The sequence below is a fragment of the Megascapheus bottae genome, chromosome 11, assembly GCF_031878675.1.
Source record: "Megascapheus bottae isolate mThoBot1 chromosome 11, mThoBot2.hap1, whole genome shotgun sequence".
NCBI lineage: Eukaryota > Metazoa > Chordata > Mammalia > Rodentia > Geomyidae > Megascapheus > Megascapheus bottae.
Window position 1 is genome coordinate 26,579,063 of NC_143519.1, and position 25,614 is coordinate 26,604,676.

The 25,614-nt window shown below is 35.9% G+C and overlaps 1 long non-coding RNA gene across 2 annotated transcripts in view; it reads right to left on the reverse strand.

Moving 5' to 3' along the window:
• LOC150056848 (uncharacterized) overlaps positions 1-24,574 on the reverse strand; it is a 101,560-nt gene extending 76,986 nt beyond the window's left edge. For both annotated transcript variants that reach the window (XR_016536997.1, XR_016536998.1), the window contains exons 1-2: positions 24,445-24,574; positions 15,846-15,975 (exon numbers count right to left, since the gene is read on the reverse strand). This is a non-coding gene — a long non-coding RNA (uncharacterized LOC150056848). The remainder of the gene's footprint in view (positions 1-15,845; positions 15,976-24,444) is intronic.
• Positions 24,575-25,614: the final 1,040 nt, after the last annotated feature.

The window sequence follows — 25,614 nt, forward strand, 5'->3', positions numbered from 1 at the left end:
AAAGAATAGAAATATTCCTAGTATGGGTTTTTTTTAATGAAGAGAAACAATACAAATGAATTCATTTCTATAGATGAATTTAAGACTAAAGAAAGAAAGATATGTAAGAATACAGGAAATAGAACTTTTCTGAAAATAAAGTTGTCACAGACAAAGGCAGGTGTACATAAAAGAAAGGTGTGGCTTAACTTGGATATTATCAAATTTAACTAATAAACTCAATTTTCAGTAGTATCTATTGCAGAAGAGCCTCACAGTGTCTTGGTGGCAATCAACTACAATTATTATGTACAGTGCTTGGGAAACAGTAGAAGCAAGGTTTCTGGCATTTTATTACTTGACCCTCTGAAGTCTATCTTTAGAAAGCAACTGTACTGAAAAAGTCATGAAATGAAGATACTTCAGTTAGCTACAGTGAGCTTCCATCAGAAATTTAAAAGACTGCCTCTTTCCTTTAGGTCTTCTAGAATTAGGGAACTTGGAGCAGGAAATACAAAAATGTATAAATGAAAAATGTAGAAAAATGTAGAAATAGGGGCCAGGAGTTTGGCCTAGTGGTAGATTGCTTGCCTTAGCGTGCCTGAATACCCAGATTAGATTCCTTAGTGTTACATATATAGGAAAAGCTGGAAGTGATGCTGTGACTCAAGTGGTAGAGCTCTAGCCTTGTGAATGCATAAGGATAGTGCTTAGGTCCAGAGTTCAAGCCCTAGCACTGGCAAAAATAAACAAACAAAAAAGAAAAATGTAGAAATCAAAGGTCTATGCCTTAAAAGAAATAGTATCCCTAAAGAAATAGAAGTTTCTCTTGACTTATTTTGTTTTGGATTTAGTATGACATCATGGATTTCAATTACATAAAACATTTACAGTAATAAATTTCAGTGTGAGAGGAAAAGGTATGAGGTCATTTCCCCAGCACTCTCCCTAGTCAGCTAAAGTATTATTTACCCATTTTAGAGAATAAACAACATAGCTCTAATATAAAGCAATAAAATTGCCTCAGGCCACATCTGAAAATAGAGTACAGAGTTAAAAACTCAAGTCTCATATTGTTCATTCCTGCAATTTTTCCACTCTGAATGGGTCTGATATCTTAAGATACAAATTATTTTTTAAAATCTGGTCATATGTATCTACACACACACACACACACATGCACACATGCACATATGTAAGCACACACATACTCAAAGTTCACTTTGAGTACCTCTAAGGTCACCTAAAGATGTCTACCCCTTGACATGCAATTTTAAGGTAATGAAAAGTATGAGGTCAAAAAGGTTTATCCATTAGTGCTGCAAATGACCTCATTTGATTATGATTGACAATTCTTGACAATGATTGATGTACTCTGATGAGTAGTGATAAAAAAAAAAAGACAGCCTTAAGTGTTTTGAGCCAGTTTCATTTCAGAGGAATTAAGTTGCTAATGCATTGACAGTGGTCAATGAAGAAAAAGGAACAATCCACTGCATATTATATCACAGGAATCCCCTTCTTCATGCAAGGCTGAGATCCTTGTCACAAGTTCAATCTGCTATGTCAGTGAAACAGGATTCCCTTCCACTCCAGCTTTTATTTTATTACAAGATTCAAGTTCACATATTAGGTCAGTAAGTGGGACCAAGCTTGTAGACAGTTCATGGTACAGCGGTAAGGTACTTTTCTCATTACCAGCATCAGCTTTTTAGTTGTACAGGGTACTTCTCAAAATCATGAAAAGTGACAGAGCAATTAGCTTCAATTCTTTTCCAAATATCACATTTCTTCTCAGCTCAGACTCATGTTATTATTGTAACTAGTTCTTATAATTCTGACTGATTCTATTAATGAATTAGCAGACCATTTGAACTCATCCCACAAATGTAATTATATCCATTTTCAATTCCTAAAGAAAATAAGGCTTCATCAAAAAAAACTATAGAAAGAATCAACAAAACAAGGAGTTGGTTCATTGAAAAAATTAACAAAATTGACAGACCCTTAGCAAATCTTACCAAAAAAAGAAGGGAGCATACCAAAATAAACAAAATCACAGATGAAAATGGTAATATCATGACAGAAATTACTAAGATCCAGAGCATCATGAGAGAATACTTTTCAAAACTTTATGCCAACAAATTTGAGAATCTAGAAGAAATGGATGGATTTCTAGCCAATATTAACATACACACAAGAAGAACTAACCCAACTAAACAGGCCTATTTCAAGCACTGAAATAGAAATGGCAATAAGAGACCTTCCAACCAAGCAAAGCCCAGAGCCAAATGGATTCACAGCTGAATTCTATAAGGTCTTCAAAGCAGAGCTCATATCAATACTCCTCAAGCTCTTCAATGAAATTGAAAATGAAGGCTCTTTGTCAAACTCATCCTACTAAGCCGCTATAACCCTCATCCCCAAACCAGACAGAGATTCATCAAAGAAAGAGAACTATATACCCATTTCTTTGATGAATATTGTTGCAAAACTTCTCAACAAAATACTGGCCAACCATCTTAAGCAACTCATCAAAAAAATTACACACAGGATCAACATATGCAAGTCAATTACTATAATTCAACACATCAATTGGAGCGATGACAAGAATCACATGATTGTCTCAGTAGTTCCAGAAAAGTCATTTGACAAGAGCCAAAACCCCTTTATGCTAAAAGCTCTAGAGAAACTAGGAATCCATGCAACATTCCTCAGTATAATAAAGGCTGTGTATAACAAATCCACAGCTAGCATTATACCTAATGGCGAAAAGCTAAAGCCATTTCCTCTAAAATAAGGAACGAGACAAGGATACCCACTCTCTCCACTCCTCTTTAACATAGAGTTAGAACTCCTAGCCAGAGCAATAAGGCAAAAAGCAAGCTGGGGATCCAAATGGGGAAAGAGGAAGTGAAACTTTGTCTCTTTAAGGAACCGTATAGACTCCATTCCCAAGCTGCTTGAGCTGATTCAAAACTTTGAAAGGTAGCAGGGTATAAAATTAACCCTCAAAAATCGACTGCCTTCCTATATGCCAACAGTGAGAGGAACGAGGCAACACTCAGGAAAGCAACTCCATTTGCAATAGCCTCAAAAAACTAAAGTACCTAGGAATTAACTTAACTAAGAATGCAAAGGACCTTTCTGATGAAAACTTTAAAACCCTGAAAAAGCAAATCAAAGCAGAACTGAGGAAATGGAAAAAAAACCTCCCATGCTCCTGGATTGGAAGAATCAACATCATGAAAATGGCAATCTTGCCAAGGGCTATCTATAAATTCAACGCAATACCCATCAAATCCCAATGTCATTCTTTAAAGAAATAGAAGAGGCAATCCAAAACTTCATATTGAACAATAAAAGACCCCGTATAGCAAAAACACTTCTTAGCAGAAAGAACAGTGCAGGAGGACTTTCAATACCAAGCTTTAGACTCTATTACAGAGCTATAGTGACCAAAACAACTTGGTACTGGCACAAGAACAGGCCTAAAGACCAATGGAATAGAACTGAGGACCCAGATATTAAACCACAGACCTATGGCCACCTAATCTTTGATAAGGGAACAAAAAAAAGTAGAATGGAAGAAGACAGCCTCTTCAACAAGTGGTGCTGGCAGAACTGGTTAAGCAGCTGCAGAAAACTAAAGTTAGACCCTTCTTTGTCACCCTACACCAGGATTAACTCCAAATGGATCAAAGACCTCGAGGTAAAAGCCGATACACTGAAAATTTTACAAGAAAGAATAGGAGATACACTAGGTCTCCTTGGCACAGGTTGAAACCTTCTTAATAAGGACCAAGAAACACAACAAATCAGAGAAAGGCTGGATAAGTGGGACTGCATTAAACTGCAGAGCTTCTGTATGGCAAAGGACATAGCTAGCAAATTAACTAGAAAGCCTACAGAGTAGGAGAAGATCTTCACTAACCATACAATAGACAAAGGCCTCATATCCAAAATATATCAACAGCTCAAAAAATTGAATCACTCCAAAACTAATCTCCAAAGAAACAACCATCCCATTAAAAGATGGGCCAAAGATTTAAAGAGAGTCTTCTCTGAAAGAAGAAACAAAAATGGCCTATAGACACATGAAGAAATGCTCAACATCTCTGGTCATAAAAGAAATGCAAATCAAAACAACTCTAAGATTCCACCTCACTCTAGTTAGAATGGCCAGGATCAAGAAAACGAATAACAACAGATGCTGGAGGGGATGTGGCCAGGAGGGATCACTACTACACTGTTGGTGGGAGTACAAACTCATTCAACCACTATGGAAAGCAGTATGGCAGTTCCTCAAAAGACTAAACATAGAGCTCCCCTATGACCCAGCAATTCCACTACTTGGCATTTACCCAATTGTCCAGAAACGAGGACATACTAAATCCACTAGCACAACGATGTTCATTGCAGCACTATTTACCATAGCAAAGACATGGAACCAACCCAGATGCCCCTCAGTTGATGAGTGGATCAACAACATGTGGTATTTATATACAATGGAATTCTATGCTGCTGTCAGAAAGAATGGCATCACCCCATTTGTAAGGAAATGGAAAGACTTAGAAAAAATCATATTAAGTGAATTAAGCCAGACTCAAAGGAACATAGGCTCAATGGTTTCCTTCATTTGTCATAATCAGTAGCAACCTTGGGCTCTCCTAGTAGAGAGTTACAATAGAACAAATACTAGTTACATAGGACCATATAGTATGATGCTAAATGTAAGGACCTCCAGGATATAGAAACAAAAGCCATATAATGAGTGATTGTTGTCCTTATCTCTCATCTCTTTTACTGTCCCTTGTTTATCTCATATTGTTACAGTATTCCACCTTGTTATCTGATATATTTTATATATGGTTAATTGGGTATTTGAAATAGGATAGGCAAGGGGAGAAAACAAGATGAGGGGTAGAGGTGTAAGGAGGGAAATGGGCACCATGACATGAGAAAAGGTATCTGAAGTAATATACCTTCTATCTGGTGAATATAATGTATCCCTTCCATTAATTACAATAAAATATATGAAAAAACTCTCTCTCTCTCTCACTCTCTCTCTCCCTCCCCCCTCTCTCTCTCTGCCTCCGTCACCCACCCTTCATCTATCAATGAGTTAAAGCTTTCTCACCATTGCTGAAAGCAGCGAATGTCATAGTGTACAGATGGGGTTACCTTAACTCCTCCTGTCCTTTTGTCTCATTCTATGTTTATTCTCTTGTACTGCTGTATTCTTGAAGAACAGTTAGTGGGCTTTGCTTTCATAGTCTACTTCCTCCAATGTTTTCCTGCCTGCTAAGCTTCTTCAAATCATATTTGATTGAAAGCACATACAATGGATTGCCTCTATGAATTTAAGATCAATCTTCTACATTGTAATAGTAACTTCCCTTACCTTCTGTCATCTCTGTTAAAACTCACCTCTTATGGTATTTTATAACAGTTTTTTAAATGGTTTTTAAGCCTGTTCTTAAAGAACCCCAGTGACTCAGATTATACCACATTGTCTTTGCATTTTCGAATTAAGAACTGCGTATTATAGTCTCATTAAATGTTTATTGGATTGCCCTGAGTCTGGACCAGAATTCTGGTTCTACCACTAAGAAAGTAGGAATGATTATTTGACATCAAGAATAAAGTGAAACATTACCTCACGTCTCTCTGCTCATGAGTTCAGGGCCCCACTTTGCATATAACATACCTCATTCTCCACATATCTTCGGGCTTTACCAAACAAATTTCTGATTTTTCTAGAGAAAGAAGACTATGAGTAATAGGAGTCTGCCTAGAGTGTTAATATATGTTTTGCTGGCCAGTCTAGGATGTAGAATTAAAAAAAATAATTATTATTGAAAAATTGGCAAAGTATAATTTTGAACACTCACGAAGTAGACAGCAATGATTTGTAAATATGATATTATCTCAGATGTTAAGTGTATTTATTTTTTGCCATTCCTGGGCCATGAACTCAGTGCCTGAGCACTGTCCTTGGACTTTTCTCAAGGCTAGAGCCACAGCATTACCACTTAAGCCCCAGCACTACTTCTGGCTTCTTCAATGTATGTGATACTGAGGAGTGGAACCCAGGTCTTTGTGCATGCTAGGCAAGCACTCTACCACTAGGCCAAACTTCCAGCCCATAATGTTAAGTGTTTTTGTAATTAAAAGATTTAAAATTTACTCAGTTATTTTGAACTGTGTTTTTTATAGTCAGTATGGTTTGTAATCTATGACAGTTGTGACAAGAATAACATTCTATTCTTCCTAATTAAAAATGTGTGCTTTTTAACCATCTTCTTTTCTTCTTCCTTGCAGCCTGTGATAACTATGATTTTACTCTGTGCCTCTTTGAGTTTGATGGTATTCTGATTTTATATATAAGTTAAAACTTTTGTTGTAAGTTTTTCTATGCTTGTCACAATGTACCTAGTATGCTATATTCAGGCTTACAGTGCTATTGCAAACAGCAATTTTTTCCTTTTTTTGAATATTGAATAGTATATAAGTATAGGTACTGACTTTTCTTCATTGATGTGTAGATGGATAATTACATTGATTTTTATAACCTAGCTACTATGAATCACATCTCAATGAATACAGACGGCTTATAAACATCCAACTATCTAAAGTATTAAAAATGGATAGGTTTTGTAGCACAAATACAAAGAACCTCAGAGTTTGAAGGAATATTGAAGATAAATGAGATTAACATGATAACTCTTGCCAAAACAGTGTGCAATTATGCAGTAATTGTTTGGTGTGTGTTGGAGCAATTTAGACTTGTTAAATTCTTACCATCACTACATCTTAAAAATCTTACAGGCATTATTAGTTTATGTAATCTTCTAACAATTGAGTACAAGAGAATAACTCTGTATTATAGAAATGGGTCCCCACAAGCATATATAAAGAACACAAAAGTTCATAGGTGTGAAATCTATGATTTATGTAAATTGTTTAGCTCTAGAAACAGAAATTCTAAGGGAAGTACGTATGACCACTTACTAGATTCCAGTTACACGGTGCACTTCTTTAACCAATCCTTGCAATAAGAAGTCAGGATATTTATTGCATAGCATCTGTATTTCAGACCCATTGGGGACTATAAAAGTCTCTGGCATATTAACTTAAAATGGAAAAACATCTTTCCTTGCTAGGAAACTATAGAGGGGTTAAAAAAGTGGTAAATTAAAGTATGATATATAATGTCCCATAAATGAATGAATCACTGATGTAATAAAGGTTATATAGTAGGTGTGAGAGCAAATTGGGAATATCTCAATAACACATAAGCAGTGGGTTATCAGCAAAGCTTTTTTAGATATTATCTTAATAAGCATAAGAAAGCAAGGGTTTTTTTTAAAATCAGGAGTTAATTGGGAAAATCTAGAAGGACAAGATACTTTGTACCCATCGGGAAAAGGACACCCTAGGAGGATGTTGTGAACTAAATGCTCTGTGGTCTGTGATGAGGGTAAAAGTAAGTGTGGGCCTCAGGTGAAGGGCCTTGAAGGATGTTAAGCTGTGAACTGTGAACTATATGTAGCATGACAGTCTAGGGAACCACTTAAGGTTTGAAAGTCATCTGGTGACATGATCAAATGGCATTTCAGAAAGGTCAGTCTGACAACGATGAGAAAGGTAGATTAAAAGGTCCAGACTTCATAGGACAAGAGGCTCCTGCACAAAGCAGAATAGAAAAAGAGGAAAGGGAAGGAGATAGAGCAGAAGCATTAGTCAATTCTACTCAACTTTGTACTCCCAGAATACAACACAAATTTTCACAACATCATCATTATTCTATAATCTCCTTCTATGTATCTTTCTCCTACAATACCTAACAGGCTTGATAGATGATTTTGGATAGCTGAAAGAATACTTTGATAACTGAGTAGATGTAATGAAATGAGATAGAAGGAAATACAAACTATTTCTCAAAGGTTTTGTCAAGAATCTATGGTACCATGTATTTAGACTTGTAGTGCAAAATGAGAAGGAGATGCCAGCAGAAGGGTAGAGAGTTTGGAGTAGGAAGTGGCAAGGGTTTCTGTCATATAGAGATATCTACATGACAGCTTGATATGGAAGAATTGTTTTCAGAATATTTGTAGCTTGGAAATTGAGAGTAAACAGTATGGGTGGGATGATTTAAGTTTTGAGCTTGGGTAAAACTCTTTAGAGAGATTATATACAATTAATATCCATATATAATGCTAAATATGATGCAAAATAATGCTTAAGGTGCAGATAATATAATACATTGGAGACCTAAGAACATAAGAAAGAAACAGGATAGAAAATACAAACAGAAATAAATGATTGTAGGAAAGAAGCAATATAGAAACCCAGTAGGAGGATTTCAGAAAGGAATGAGTATGAGTACTCAGCAGAAAATGTCCACAGAGAGATGAAGGGTGCTAGGCAAAGCAAATATGGCATTTGCCTGATGATACTGAGGGGCAGGATGGTATCAGAGATGGTATATGCAGTGAGATATTAAAATCAGAAGATGCATTAAAGTACCATGAGGAATAAAAAAGCATAAACACATGGAAAAACTAATGTTTTCAAAAAGCTTCTAGACATTTGCCTAAAAATGAAGCATAAGAAGTAATACATGGTAGTCAGAAAAGGATGTAACAAGAGTGACATTATTATTATTATTACTATTATTGTTATTATTATTGTTGTTGATGATGATGGTGGTGGTGGTAGGGGTGGTGATTGTGGGCTTGAACTCTGGGCCTGGGCACTGTCCCTAAGCTTCTAGCTCTCTACCACTTTGAGCCACAGTGCCACTTTCAGTTTTCTGGGCTTAATTGGAGAAAATGGTCTCACAGATTTTTCTGTCTGTGCCAGCTTTGAACAGCGATTCTCAGAGTAGCTAGGATTATAGCTGTGAGCCACCAGTGTCCTGCAAGAGTTACATTATTTTAAGTTAGGAAGTATGTTATTTCTTTATTGGCTAAACTGCTACAGCATAAGATGAAGAGAAGAGTTTAAACTACAGTGGAAAAGAGATAAAGATAAGACTGAGAGGAAACCTTGTTAAAATGGGAGGATAGATCATTAGAGACTCAAAGCAGACAATGAAATATTTATGTCTACATTCTGACAGTGAATCTGGATAAGGTACTGAAAAATGAGATATTAAGCAAACATGGTTGTCTGTATTTGTTGGATCAATGAGAGTTGTGGGAAATACACAGAGTGATCTTGGAAATACATCTCTGAAAGACAAATAGAGGAGACAGAAGCCAGAATGAGAAAAGCAACGTGCAGAAGCACAAGCTGGCAGTTCCAGAATTCCAATCACTCTGGTCAACCATGAAACCAGTAGAGGAATGCTCACTAAGGCAGAGGGGATTCCAAACTGTAGCAAGAAAGACCCACAGAGCCAGAACACAGCATCCTCAAAGAACTACTTTGTGAAGAGAGATTAAAGGTATTTGCTAATGACCTTGGAGACCAAGAAATTAGCACTGACCCTGATATGTAAGCATACGAGATAAACAGCCAGCCACACTAGGAAGTAAAGTAAGATAAAGCTTCAAGGGATTGCCAGGCTTTGAATAAGACAAGAAGGAGCCTGAGTAAGGAGGGTTCAGTATAAGTATAGGTAAAAGAGCAGCAGTTGGGGCTAGGAGTTTGGCTTAATGGTAGAGTGCTTGCCGAGCATGCACGAAGACCTGAGTTCAATTCCTCGGTACCACATGCATAGAAAAAAAAAGCCGGAAGTGGTGCTGAAGCTCAAGCGGTAGAACTCTAGCCTTGAGAGAGTCTAAGGACAGTGCTCAGACCTTGAGCTCAAGCTAGGACTAGCAAAAAAAAAAAAAGAGCATCAGGGGATGTGGAGCTATTTGAGAGTGCCAGAAACATAAAAAAAATGTGTGGAGATCAAGAGGATGGACAACGCTGTAACCCTAGCTTCCCAGGAGGCTGAGATCTGAGCATCTGCTTCAAAAGATGGCTGGGGAAGGAAAGTCCAAGAGACCCTTATCTCCAATTACTCACTAAAAATCCAGAGGTGATGCTGTGCCTCAAAGTCGTAGAGCCCTAGCTTTGAGTGTAAAAAGCTCAGGGATAGTGCACAAGTCTTGAGTTCAAGCCTCACAACCAACAACAGCAACAATAAAAAGAGGACAACCAAGTACATACAACAAAAGTGATTGAAAGGCTTACATCAGAGGCTCAGGTAAAACTCAATTGAAGATGGATGTTGCTGAACTCATTTAATGATGTTCCAACCAGTTACTCTGAATGTAAATTTTATTGGGGATTTGTTGAGTTAAAAACTGGATGTACTTATATTCAATATTAATATTATTAATATTAATTTTTATTTCTAAATAAGATCCTAGATGAAAGACTTCCATAAGTAAAGCCTTAGGCAGTTGATTTTTGAGGGTTAATTTTATGCCCTTCTTTCTACCTTGCCAAAATTTTTGGATCAGGTCAAGGATCTTGGGGATGGAGTCTATAGCGTTCTTTAAATACTGAATCATGTCATCTGCAAAGAGGGAAAATTTTACTTCCTCTTTCCCAGTTTGGATCCCCTTTACACTTGCTTCTTGCTTTATTGCTCTAGCTAGCAATTCTAATACTGCTTTAAAGAGGAGCGAAGAGAGTGCGTATCCTTGTGACAGAGAGATTCTTAGCAAAATAAAGTGAAGAATTAAACTGACAATTTTCAGAAGAATACAAACAATATTCACATGAGAGCTATACTTTAAGTAAAATATTTTAAATGAGATGGAGGATAAATACCTAAGGATTTCTTAGAACTTGTACTTTGCAGGTAATCTGATGCTACCACCTCCAATTCCCTCAAAGTCACCTTTCCATAAAAAGGATGCAAAATGTTCCTTGAACCAGAAGTTATAATAAGAGCAAAAGAGGAAGGAAGTTACAGCAATGTTCAAGAGCAAATGTGTTAACAAATTGTGAAATTCATGCAAGAAAACATTAGTCCATTTTAAAATATTTTTATTACATTTCTTGACATGATATGTTATCATATAAAGAAGTATGCAATAATATATATTCGGTATAATTCTATTGTAAGAATAATAAGAGTTTTAAAATTTTTCTTTTATCTATTTTTACTTTTTTCCACAGTGATCATAACTTTCTTTAATAATAACAGCAAGGTTGTTATATATTTATAATAGACAAGTCATATTTGTCCCTTAAAATCAAGACTCTGGAGCCAAGATTGGGTAATAATTCTACTACCTTATAGAGGATTTTGTCTTGTTAGGCTTTCTGACTGAGTGCGTTACATTTTTAACATGAATCAATTTAATATAAATATCTTATTTATATTTTAAAGGGCCTCAAAGAGAAGTACCTTTCTAAGCATACCTATATACTTCGCTTGCAAAAATTCTTAAAATAGCTTTCACCCATTAAAATCTTAAGAGGATTTCACAATCTAAATTAGTGCCTGAACTGCAAAAGCCATAATGAGCTTAATATTATTGCTTTCCAAAATATAAACCAATTCTTAATAGACTATTTTACAATAGGAAGTGCCTTTAGGGGTCAGTATAACAAAATTAAGATCCATTTATATAGTCTTACAAAAGGTCTGGTGACAATATTAAAAAGGGCACTATAATTATTTGTGTGTTCATTAGCTCACACATCATTTTCTTTTCCAAGTGTGGTTCCTAATGACATATTTCTGGTCATACATCTGTTGTGTGCTATTTTTCTATGAGAAATAGGCTAGATAAACCCCTCTTATTCAAAGTCAAATTTAAGTTTGTTGGAGCCAAGAAAGAGACTTACTTAAGTTTGCCTTAAGTTACTTAGTCAAAAATGAATAAGGTAAGCTTAAAAATAGCTGTGATGAGCAGATGTCCTACTCATCTTTTTCATCTTCAAGTACCTTGTTTCTTGTTGTCCTCTTTTCTGAGACCTACCATCCTCATTTCCACCCTTTAACAAAGTAGGCTGGCTTAAGCAGCTGCTTTGTCTATCAAATTTGTCAGCCTTTGTTACTTTCAATAAACTAGCTGGCTGACCAATTTTGAATATCTAAGATACACATTTGTATGATGTTAAGAGAGGTAGTTTTTGTTTATTTGTTTTTGAAACATAGTCTTCCTATGTTGTCTAGGCAGAACTTGAACTCTCTGTGTAGACCCAGTTGATCTTAAACTCTTGATCCTCCTTTCTAATCCTCAGTCTAGGATTATAAACTGTCACTAAAAAGGAATGTATGGTAACAATGTCCTTTAAAGATTTTATTTAGTAGTTTTTTTATGTATAAATTTTATGGTCTAAGCATGATGGATTCATTTCATATTCTTTGTCTAAAAGAACCACATCATAGCACAGCAGAGGATCTTGTATCAATGAATATAATGCTTCACAATTAAATAGAAAAGAATTTCACAAAAAACTTGTATTTTAGGTGCTCAGCTATTTTATATCTGTGGACAAAAAAAATTCTTATGACTCCAAAATTCATTTTGTGTTCACTATCTCAGAGATCAGTTTTAAGTTAACGCTTTCTGGGAGACAACCTAAAAAACTGTTCCTTTTTATGAGGCATATAAGCTTTTGGGGTGAATACTCTGTGTTCATATTCATTCATATAGAAATAATTGAAAAAGATGAATTATGTTAGGGCTGAGAAATTGTTAAGATTGCTGATTGGAGTATATTTTGATTTAACTATTTAAAAATATTTTCTGATAACTTCAAAATAAAAACTAGTCTTGATATGCTTTAGTAAAATAAAAAGCTACATTTATTTTTATTTGTTACTTATGTGAATTTCCAAAGTTATAAATATTGTGTGATAAAACTTTTCTTTAAAAATGGAATTTTCATAATTATCACCAAATACATATTTCTGCTGTGATGTGTGTGTGTGTGTGTGTGTGTGTGTGTGTGTGTGTGTGTGTATGTGTGTTCATGTCATGCTGTGGCTTGAAATCAAGGCTTTGGTTCTATACCTAAGCATATTTTACTTTAGACTATGGCTCTACCTCTTAAGTACTAACTACACATAGATTTTTTGTGTTTAGAGGAAGTAGTTTATTGGAGATAAGAATCTACTCGTGCTGGCTTTGAACTATAATCCTCAAATCTCAGCCTGTGGAGTAGCTAGGATTATAGGCGTCAACTCCTAGCACCTGGCCTCTTCTGTTTCTTCTTTTTATTTTTGTGGGTCATGGGGTTTGAACTAGGCCTGGGCTCTGTCCCTGAGCTCTTCAGCTCAAGGTTACTGTCCTACCCCTGGGCCTGGGAACTGTCCCTTAGCTCTTCATTCAGGGCTACTGCCCTACTCTTGAACCAAGCCCCACTCCCCATTTTCCAGTAGTTAATTTGTTATAAGAGTCTCAGGTCCTTTTGTACCCTGGCTGACTTCTGACTTTGATCCTCAGATCTCAGTAGCTAGTACTACAGGTGTGAGACACTTCGCCCGCCTTGTAACTTTTTATATTGAGCATTTTTCAACTATTGGAAAAGCTAAGATTACCAACAGTATTTATTTTCACTAGTGTGTTGCTAGCAGTTTAGGAAGAAAACTGGTCCCATTGTTAACATACATATTCAGAGGCAAGTTGGTTTTTTTTTTAATTTGGGGCTGTTTTTATTTTAAAAATCAATTCTAAGAAAAATTATATGGTGTAAAAATGTATATGCTTCACTTTCAACACTAAACTAAACATTCTTAGAAAAAAAGAGCACAGATTTTCAAGCTAGTCACAAGAACTTAGTAAATATTCATGGATGAAGGCTGTGTTATACATTGTACTTTGTACTGAATGAAGTAGCTAATTAACATACTGAGGATAACTCATGAAATGTGAATCAAGTGGAATAGCTTCCCAAAGGAAAAATTGTACTGTTCTCAAAACTATCGCTGAGTCATTGAAACTGACATTGGACAAGGCATCAGAGGACAGGTTATAGGGAATATAACCTCACTGACAGAAAGAAATGTTGTAAAGAAGGTAAAATAAAAATAAGATTTAAATTGTCAAGAGGATTTTGATATAGTTTTTACTTTTAAGATTCTATCAAAACAAATTTTAAATGGTAAAATAATCCTGCTTTTCAACTTTGATCAATACATAGTATTACCTAGTTTCTTTTTTTTTTTTTTTTTTGAGGTGGGGAGTAGTTCATGGAGTTTGACCTCTGAGCCTGGGCATTTTTCCTGAGCTCTTCAGCTCAAGGCTACTGTCCTGCCCCTTAATCCACAGCCCTATTTCCCCTTTTCTAGTGATTAATTGGAGATAAGAGTCTCACAGTTTTTAGTGCCCGGGCTGGCTTTGAACCATTATCCTCAGATCTCAGCCTCCTGAGTAGCTAGGACTACAGGTGTGAGCCACCGCACCTATTTAAAGGAAATACATGAGGCAGATAATCTGTGGGAGAAACTTATTGTCATCTGACAGCTTACTCAGTTTAATTGTTTGGAGATATTTTAAGTTGATATACAACCTTTAATACTGTACGTAAATAAAATAAATAATATTTAATTAATTTACTGTAATTAAAAACTCCCTTAAGATTTAAAGGTTTAATTACTTACTATTGTACTACTTGTCCACCCTTAGAATGTCCCCATGTGAATTACTTCATTCTAGGAATACAGTTCTATTCTTAGAGGCATTATTAAAACCCATAGGGGAAAAAAATCTATACTGGAATGTTAGTGGTAAACCTCACTTACATTAATAATGGTGATCTTGTGTAATGTATAATGTAGTCATGCTGACAAAAAAAAAACACAATTCACCAGGAGCAGCATGTTTTGAGTAAATAGGATAAATTGCTACATGGGAAGACTCCCTAGTTGTCACTCTGTGCAGGAGTTTGAATTTTATGTTATCACTTTATTAACTATGTTTTCTTGACCGCACAGGCTCCATCAGAGCTCAACAGCTGTAGAAAACTATAGGATCATCGCTATATTCAAGATTAAATATAGCTTTGCATTTGAATAAATATAGCTAAATCCATGGTCAGTTTCTACCAACTATATCTAGACATAGTGCCAAGGTTATCGATAATTCCAGCCTACAAGTTCAACAACATAGTCACGATGTAAGGTTAGCACTGTTTTTTTACTTTTTTTGTACTGTACTAGTTGCATGTCTACCTCATAGTTCTCAAAGAAGGTGATTACATGCTCTAGGTCACACCTAACAATGCCTGGAAATAATTTCAGTTGTCTCACTGAAAAAGAAAATGTGAATGTGGTGAATAGAGGCCAGGGATATTGTAATTCCCACAACCAATTGCTTGACCCAATGTGTTAGTCATCTATAGCAGGAGGATTTCTGTAACTAACTCTGGAGTTCTCATCTTTTGTCAAAGGGAGACAGCCATGGGTGGCTTTTGAGGAAGTTTTGACTATTTGAATTATGAAAGCATTTTTAAACGTAGCATAGTGATTGCAGACCAGAAATGCATAAGGAACAGAAGGAACCTGGCAGGAGAGAAAAATAAGTGAAGTAGGTAAAGTGTCACCAACTTCTGTCCATTTTAAGGTAGCAGTTGCAGGAATTTGTTGCCAGGTGAGAACAGAAGCCCACTATTATTGGAGCTGCTAATTTTCCAAGAAAATTATAAACTATCCTTATGTGAATCCCCCTGAATTTAAAATATTTTTTATTCTGTTTTTCAAAGACTAGCTAAGTCAAATAAAATACACCTGGAAATCAAATTAGTCTTTCTGACCATAGGATTTTTTATAAAAAAAAAATCTCTGTTCTCTGCTCTGACTACTATAGAAATATGTATTCTTTAACTCATTTAAATAGTAGTCAATGTTGTGGCACCTGTTACATTGATGGTGAGAAGAATGAGTAAGAATATGTACAGTTCACCTGCTCTTGAATTTCCTAGAGTAGTTTATCCTTCATGGTGTATCCTTCACTGAGAAAGAGGACTCTGTGATTCTTATTAAGTTGACTTGTCTGATAGATTGATCTCTTTTTATTCCTTTAGCAGCTTTGCCTATAAAAATAAAAACATATACTTGAGTACTGTTTCATTGACCTTTAGCAACTCAAACACAGGGTTGGAAAGTTATATGTACTAAATTTAATAACTTAGAAACTCAACAATCTATACCTCTTCTTTAAAAAAAAGTCTTTTCCTCAATTTATTTAGCCTTTCTGATTTATCACACTGAAGTCAAGATCAAAGATTATAAGACAATAAGCATTTAGAATGTAAGTTTCGGGGTACAAATATCCTACAAAGAATTGAAGGATGAAATTTTTTCTTGAAAATTACTGTCTTGCAAAAAGGCCTTGCTATTCAAACTTATATGTGTTAGGTTTTATTTATAAGCTCCTAACCAATAACTCATTAATTCTTTCAGCCATCTTGGAAGGTTATTTTCATGTTGTACATGAGGAGCCTTTTTCAGTGTTAAAGTCCTTGCTCTTAGCATTCTCTTTTAAAGTACAATACATCTGTGAGCTTAAGTTGGGGTGGGAGGGTAAAAACGGGAGAAGGAAAGAAAAAAAGATTTTCTGAACTTCACTCATCATGAGTCTCCATAGAATATGATTCTGGCACTTTCTTCAGACTCTGACACACTACATACACACAGAAAGAGAAACACATACATTCACACATTATTTGAGTTGCACAAAATCAGCCATCAGGAGTCTAAGTAACTACATTCTGCTTAACTATTTGTGCTAGCCCTAGGTCAGGCAATGATGGGATTCCAGCACTCTTTTCTGTCAGGGGATTTTGGCTCTTCACTGTGATAATGAGAATTAGATTAAGTAGTCCTTGCTTCCTCTCTCTCTTCTAAGTAATTGTCCCAACTTAGATCCAATTTTAACTTTTAAATCTTAAGTACTCAGCAATAGGAATTATTGTTTAGCTGAAATCAAGACAACCAAATCTTGCCAAGTTTTAGGCTCAAACTGTTCTATTCGTTTATCTCCAAATAAATTTAAACTTCAAAAAGGTTAAGAAAAAGACTTGTAAAAGATTTATTTTTGCCTAAGTTTGAACATCCTCCTTAATATACAGAACTCATCCTTTTAACATAATAAGATTTGTTTGTGAATCAGAACTTACTCTTAGAAAATTAAAAACTGATTTAGAAAGAGGTTTGGAAAAGGTTTTTTTTCACAGAGTAGACTTACTGTATTAGTCATCTGCAGTGTTAAGAGACTAATACTTGTTCTTTATGCCTTGCAAGACTCTTAATTTAGCATACCTATAATTGAAAAGCAAAATTTTACAATAAAACAATATAACTCAGTCCATGTTGCTATGGGAAATTAAAGAGTTTACTCCTGCTTCAGTTTATTAATTTTCAAGTAATGCTTAAGGGCTGGTTATGATAGTTCTTTACAAGGTAGTAAATATACACTTATCCAGACTGTCTGGGTTGAAAACTAATTACCATCAGAAACTGAAGCATTCAACCTTGTTATTTCTGCAAATCAAACAACTCCAAATATAATTTTCTTATAAAATCCAATGTGCAATGTTTTAGGAATATCTTCACAAAGAAAGCAGTAATCTATGACTCTTCTCTTGCTTATTCTTATATGTAAACAAGGCACCAGAGCTTTAAAATGTGGCTTCAAAAAGGGAAGTTGGGGAGACAGGTAATAAAAACAGCAATCTGAAAGAACAAAAGGCATTTAAAATGGAGCTATTCAAATAATTAGAAGTTTCTTTGAATATAAAATTGCCCAAGACAGAGAGGGAAAAAAATATGTGTAATCTTTAGGGAAATATCCAGTAGTATACAGACTTAAAAGTATATCCAAAATTAAGTAAGTCAGGTTTACTAGGATTTTCTTTTGTACTCTGACTTAAATTCTTTTTCAGTTATACTTTAGAGAGAGATACATTTTTAAATTAGTATTCACATATAGGAAAGAACACAGGAAAAAAACCACAAAACTTACTTGTGGTGGGCTTGCTAGGATATGGAGAAGTCAGGATAAAAATGACTCAGAAAATCTAAATTTTTAGTAACTGCAAAACGTGGTCAAGTTACTTGAGAGAAAGGAAAGTGACAATCAATGGATCCACATGCGTGTAGATGCAGAGACTCAGGAGTCAACAGCAATGTCATGAGTAAACATTTTTCCTATTATTATTCACAGCTTAATCTTTTGTAATGTGTAATTTCATTTACAATGAGACATACTTTTAAAAAATAAATTTCTACTTGTCAAAAAGCAAGTTCATGTATATTTAAGTGACATTGATTTTTTCAATTGATTTTCATTGCATTTTTAAAAACATTTTCTTAACTTTTAAATGCCCTAGCATGATAGCAATTAGTACTACACAGGAAGCAAAAGAGAAGTGCAAGAAATGCGGCTAGGTGGTATGGAAAGAAGTGGAATGAATTGTTCATTATTTGGGGGCAATTTCTCCATACGGTTGACATAAAAAGATAAAAGGTTATAATCTGTGTCCTTTTTTGAATGCCTAATTTCATCAAGTTTATTATGACACTTAGAAAAGTGGCATTGATTATTAACAGATGCAAAATAGGGATATTCTCAGTTTGTATGTCTGTACCAATATCAATAATACTAACATCTCTTGAGCGGCTTGAGTATCACTGTTTCAAATTCAATAGCTCGTCTCTCCTTTGCTCTAATTCTTGTGAATTCATAAAAATGCAACCACTTATTTTCCTCCTCGTTTTTCACTTCCCTTAGAATAGAGGCTCCAAGAAGACCTCTAAGAAAACACTAATGTTATCAGCCTGGGAACTGCTCCTTCACATTCTATTTCTTATTTCATGCAATAATTACTTTTCTTAATTATCAGTAGGATTTGTGGTTTCTTGCTTTATATGACCCACAAAAAGGCAGGCAGAGGGTGATGCCTAATGTGTAAATCATGAAATAAGAATTAGCATGGAATATATGAATAACACAACGGCAGTCTGTAAGGAAAGGGGAAATGGCCTGGACAAAGTCTCACTCACTTTGATAATGCAGTAGTATGAACCCCTCCCCCCAGACAAATGAGGGATTCTTCCAGGTTTAAAGCATGAAAGCAATATAACTGACACAGTTTCACACAGATCTCCCTTTATGCTAGGTTATGGTAATAACAAAATACAATCTTTAAGACGTTAGGGAAGCTTTTCAGTAAACAAGACAAGAAATGATGACAGTGGCAGAAATATGGAGAAAAGAATGTATTAAAAGTACATATTAGAATGGTAGAATAAACATAATTTCTAATAGATCTCACTAAAAGTAAGCACTATGAAGGCAAGAAAGCAATCACTTTTATCCACTACAGATTCTTGGTACCTACAGAAGTTTCCAACATATTATTTGTGTCCAGTTATACATTGTAAGTAAAATAAGCACAGAGGAGTGAGCAAGAGTAAGACTGGGAAAGGAATAAAAAGTATACGTCTTTATAATGGCGAAATAAATACTCTTTTGAAATCATGAACCCAGAAAACATGAAAACCTTTGTCTTTCCTTATAGTCAAGTAAGTTGTTTCTTAGGAAAGCTACAAAATATTCTTTTTTTATGTGTGCCTGTCCTGGGTCTTGAACTCAAGACCTGGCCACTTTCCTTGAACTTTCTCATGGCTAGCACTCTACCACTTGAGCCACACCACAACTTGTGACTTTTTCTGTGTATGTGGTACCAAAGAATTGAACCCCAGGCTTTGTGTTTGCTAGGCAAACACTCTACCACTAGGCCACACTCCCAGAAAATATCCTTATGTCCTTTTTACATTGATTGGTGGTGTCCTTGGTCTAACAATTGATAGTGATAGTATATTAGGGTATTTAATTCTTGGGAACCCACAATTAACACACATATGTGTCTGCGTGTATATTTATGTGAGAAATATTGCTTTATTGAGATGCAAATAAGTAGGATCTATTTGCTTAAAATATTCCCTTCTTTAAATCACCTCAACATATTAAAACTGAAATCAGTAGAAAGCCTTCAGGAAATTTGTGCACACACATGCATATGCATATGTGCATATACACATCCAACAGTGTGTACATGTGTGTGATAAATAGCTATTAATATTTAACTTACCTATATTCTCTTCTTCCCAAACAGATAGGGAGAAATATTCACATCTCCTTAAACACTGAAAGATTAATTAATCATAATCTAACTGTAGAACTTGCACTGAATAAAGACCATTTTCTTGTTTTGTAGTATTGCTTTCAGAAAGCCAGAAGTTTTGTGCCCTTTATCTGTGATTTTTCCTAATTTCAGCTAAGTTTAATTACTTTCCATACATAGTTGCTAATTGTGAGACTGGTTTTTAAGTTACTTCTATAAGTCAGAGCAATGACCTCAATAACCACGGGATCTCTCTTGTGGCTATTTCTAAATAAAGCTGATGCATTTTTTTCTAGTCTAATTTATATAAAAGGATCTGATCTAGGCCAAACAATATTTTTCTACATTTATCCTGGGAGAAAACATGGAAAGTGTCTTAGCATTCATTCGAAAATAGTTCTTAATCTATAGATAATGAAATGCCATTTTTATTTAATTGAAAATTTGTACCATATTTTCCTTAGCCATTTGGTTGCAAAAAGAGGTCATTTAATGTGAATTTAATGCATTTTTGTTTAATCAAGTAAGTGAGTGCCTGCTTCATTCTCTTACATATGTTTTGTAATCAATTGTATTCAAAAGTTGTAAAACATGATGTTTAAATCTTTATAGAAATGTGAAGCAATTATTAGTCAACAGCTAAAATGAACATCACTTGATTCATTCCAAAGCACTTGTCTTGTTAAGGATATATTTTGCAACTCCAATTTTTAAAAATATTTTATTGTAATTAATAAAAGAGTTACATGATATTTGCCAGATAGAAGGTGCATTAATTCACATACATTGATACCCTTTCACATGTCTTGGTACCCATCACCCTCCCCCTACCCCCACCCCTCATCTTGTTATCCCCCCTTCCCCATTCAATTTCAAATAATCAAATACAAATATATCCAATAAAACAGATAACAAAGTGAAATACTGTAACAATATGATATAACCAAGGGACAGCAAAAGAGATGAGAGATAACATAGTACTTTAAGGACAACAATCATTCATTATATGGCTTTTGTTTCAATATCCTGGAGGTCCTTTCAATTAGCTTCATACTAAATGGCCTTATGTCAAGGTTTTGCTCTATTGCAAATCTCTGCTAGTAGAGCCCAAGGTTTCTACAGATTATGACAAATGAGGGAAACCATTGAGCCTAAGTTCCTTTGAGTCTGGCTTATTTTAAACAGAAAAATACACCACTAAACTGAAAGAGAGCATGTCAATATTACTTGTCATGGGCAAATTTGTTTCTTTCAGCTAAGTATATTTATTACAGCAAAGGTTTTGAAATTCATTCATTCATATTTCTGATATGTGTTTCATTTGTATGTGTTGATGACTTGTAAGTCAAAAACTTACATCTACCTGGTAATATCAGTGTGAGAAAGATAATCTTTGAGTAGGACTGAGTTCTTTGCATTGTAACTAGTATAATTTTTCTAGCAAATTAATGCCCTTTGGTAGCATATACTTCTTAATTAAACCATGTTGCCTGTTATGTATAAACTATAATACTCATCAAAGTTTGAAACCAATATGCTAAAATTATTAAAAATCTAAATTATGCTATTAAAAAAGTTAAACAATGCTCCTTTGATGGTTGTTAATTATTAAAGTGACTAGGGGGCTGGGAGTTTGGCCTAGTGGTAGAGTGCTTACCTAGCATACACGAAGACCCGGGTTCAATTCCTCGGTACCACATACATAGAAAAAAAAAGCCAGAAGTGGTGCTGAGGCTCAAGTGGTAGAGCTCTAACCCTGAGAAAGTCCAAGGACAGGGTTCATGCCCTGAGCTCAAGCCCAAGACTGGCAAAAAATAATAGTAATTATTAAAGTGACTCTGTGTGTTTGTGTGTGTGTGTGTGTGTGTGTGTGTGTGTGTGTGTGTGTGTGCTGGCCCTGGTGCTTGAACTCAGCCCTGGGCACCATCTCCAAGATTTTCTGCTTAAGGCTAGCTCTCTACCACTTGATCCAAGCCTCCACTTCTAACTTCTTTTCTGATTAACTGAATAGAAGAATCATACGAACTTTCCTGCCTGGGTGCTGCAAACTGTCCTCAGATCCCAAGCTCATGAGTACTGAGGATTACAAGCATGAGCTCACTAAATTCTAAAAATATTAGTCTAATAAATATTCAATACCCTTGTATCAAGAAAAGCTGACTAACACCAGACTAGAACGTATTTCTTTTTTTCATATAGTAAAATATTTATATTAAAAAGAGAGATAAAAATAATACAGAACAAAAGCAGGATATGGGTTAAGTGCCTGTCTTTCTCTCACCACTAACAACAGCAGCAACGGGACTTTCCTGCAATGCTTTCATCATCATTAAGGACAGACACAGATAGAACCTGCACAATACTGGTATTCTGTGTTGTGATGAAAACCCTGGTTAGCCCTAAGGTATAACTGAAATATGTATTTACTGTTGCTATAAAATATTACTGACAGCCATCCAAAACTTAAGAACCCTTTTAATAATTATTTTACTTTGTCCTATTAAAAATGTTTTCAAAAAATAGCTTTTAAGTAGCAGGATAGCCTCTAATGTAACTGGAGTATAACCAAGAATGTATCTGGAGATCCATATAATATATGCTTTTGCTAGTTGAAAGATATGAAGCAACTTGAGAAACTATTAAGAAAGTTGTATCTTCCTACCTTAACAAATACATTTTAAAATAACCGGATAGCTAGATGCCTATATGATAGAAGTACCCAGCTCCCACTGGAGGCCCACTTCTGTCAATGTGTACACCTGCTACTATCTCTACTTTGTCTTCCCTTTCTCTACTGGGCCAGTTCTGTGAGTTATCTTGGTGTAGTTGGCAACTCCATCCTCAAATCTGAACTTGCCATCTCCATTTCTCTCCAAATTTTACCACTTGGTTCAGACCGAAAAGAGGCCCCTATCATCCAAAGGGAGACAGATATCAGGAATAAGCAATTGCTGGCTTCAGAGATGGTGACTTGAGTTCTGGGCCTGTATTTAGACAGCCAGTCCTAAGTTTCAGCGATTTCTACCTTACTTGGAAAGGAAGAACTGACTCTCTCCTATATGAGTATACTGGTGAACAAAACAAAAATCTAAGATTTTTTTTTTCAAAAACCACACAAGTAACTAATTTTGTTATAGTTCTCTTACGCAACAAGAGTCTCAAGAACATAATAAATATTTATTTTATTTTATTTTATTGTAATTAGTAAAAGGGTTACATGATATTTGCCAGATAGAAGGTGCATTAATTCACATACATTGATACCCTTTCACATGTCTTGGTACCCGTTTCCCTCCCCCCCCACACCCCCCACCCATCTTGGTTTTCCCCCCTTCCCTATCAAATTTCAAATATCCAAATACAAATAAGTTCAATATATCAGATAACAAAGTGAGATACTATACCAATATGAGATAACCAAGGGACAGCAAAGGAGATGAGAGACAACATAGTACATTAAGGACAACAATCATTCATTATATGGCTTTTGTTTCACTATCCTGGAGGTCCTTTCAATTATATGTCCCTTCACATTATATGTCCTTATGTATCAAGAGTTTGCTCTATTGCAAATCTCTGCTAGTAGAGCCCAAGGTTTCTACTGATTATGACGAATGAGGGAAACCATTGAGCCTAAGTTCCTTTGAGTCTGGCTTACTTCACTTAATATGATTTTTTCTAAGTCTTTCCATTTCCTAACAAATGGGGCGATGTCATTCTTTCTGACAGCAGCATAGAATTCCATTGTGTACAATGGAATTCTTAAAGAGAGTCTTCTCTGAAGAAGAAACAAAAATGGCCTATAGACACATGAAGAAATGCTCAACATCTCTGGTCATAAAAGAAATGCAAATCAAAACAACTCTAAGATTCCACCTCACTCCAGCTAGAATGGCCAAGATCAGGAAAATGAATGACAACAGATGCTGGAGGGGATGTGGCCAGGAGGGATCACTACTACACTGTTGGTGGGAGTGCAAACTTGTTCAACCACTATGGAAAGCAGTGTGGCAGAGCCTCAAAAGGCTAAACATAGAACTCCCCTATGACCCAGCAATTCCACTACTTGGCATTTACCCAACCACCCAGAAACAAGGACATACTAAACCCACTAGCACAACAATGTTCATTGCAGCACTATTCACCATAGCAAAGATATGGAACCAACCTAGATGTCCCTCAGTTGATGAGTGGATCAACAAGTTGTGGTATTTGTACATAATAAATATTTTTAAACTGGTATATACTGTTTCAACTACGTGTGATCCCATTACTCATGGAAATTTAGATAGTTTAAATAATCTGAGTCTAACCAATTTTTGTTGATCTTTCCTTATTTCTAATACTATTTCTAGATTTACCTCAAACACTGACCTCACTGACTTCTGTGAAATTCAGTGTGGTGACACAACAACTTAGTGTTAAGTCTTCCTGGGAGAAATGATTCCTTCCCTTGGCATCTGTGCACCCTGGAAATCCCCGCCCAGACTGTAACCCTGGCAACTGTCATGTCTCCCAGTGGGAGGTCCCCCAGTATTTCCTCATCCTCTGAGGTCACATCCGCTTAGGCTGTCCCCCCCTATATAATGTCTCACTTCCGGCCATAACTCTCTCTCTCTCTCTCTTCCGCCAGACTCCATCTTGTGCAGCTGTAGGTCTGTTTTCTCTCTCTCTCTCTCTTTTTCTTCCCTGACTCCACTCCATCTTGTGCGGCTGTAGGTCTGTTTTCTCTCTCTCTCTCTTTTTCTTCCCTGACTCCATCTTGTGCGGCTGTAGGTCTGTTCTCCACGCAGTTCAGGAGAAGAGGGTTTATTGAGAGAGAGAGAGAGAGAGAGAGAGAGAGAGAGAGAGAGAGAGAGAGAGAGAGAGAGAGAGAAAACAACAGACCTACAGCCACACAAGATGGAGTCTGGCAGAAGAGAGAGAGAGAGACTTATGGCCGGAAGTAAGACATTATATAGGGGGGACAGCGGAAGAGGATGTGACCTCAGAGGATGAGGAAATACTTCAGACTGGGGGACCTCCCACTGGGAGACATGACAGTTGCCAGGGTTACAGTCTGGGCGGGGATTTCCAGGGTGCACACAACGCCAAGGGAAGAAATCATTTCTCCCAGGCAGACCTAACACTTAGAAAACCCATTGAATAAATATATTCATGGCACTTATTATACTCAGGAAATGAACCAGCATTGACTCAAAGCATTTCAAAAGTATAGATCATTTCTTTAAATTTCAAATTAAAAAAAATATGATTATACATATGATAAGTGATCAATAGTGAGTTCTGAAAGAACTGGCTGACTTTTGTGTGTGTGTGTGTGTGTGTGTGTGTGTGTGTGTGTGTGCGCGCAACATGGGGCTTGAACTCAGGCTGGGTTTTGTCCCTGAGCTCTTCAGCTCAAGGTTACTGCCCTACCCCTGGGCCTGAACCTTATCCCTGAGGGGTTCAAATCCCTCCCCTTGAACCAGGTCCCATTTCCTGTTTTCTAGAGGTTAATTGATGTTAAGAGTCAGGTCCTCTTATGCCTGGGCTAGCTGTGAA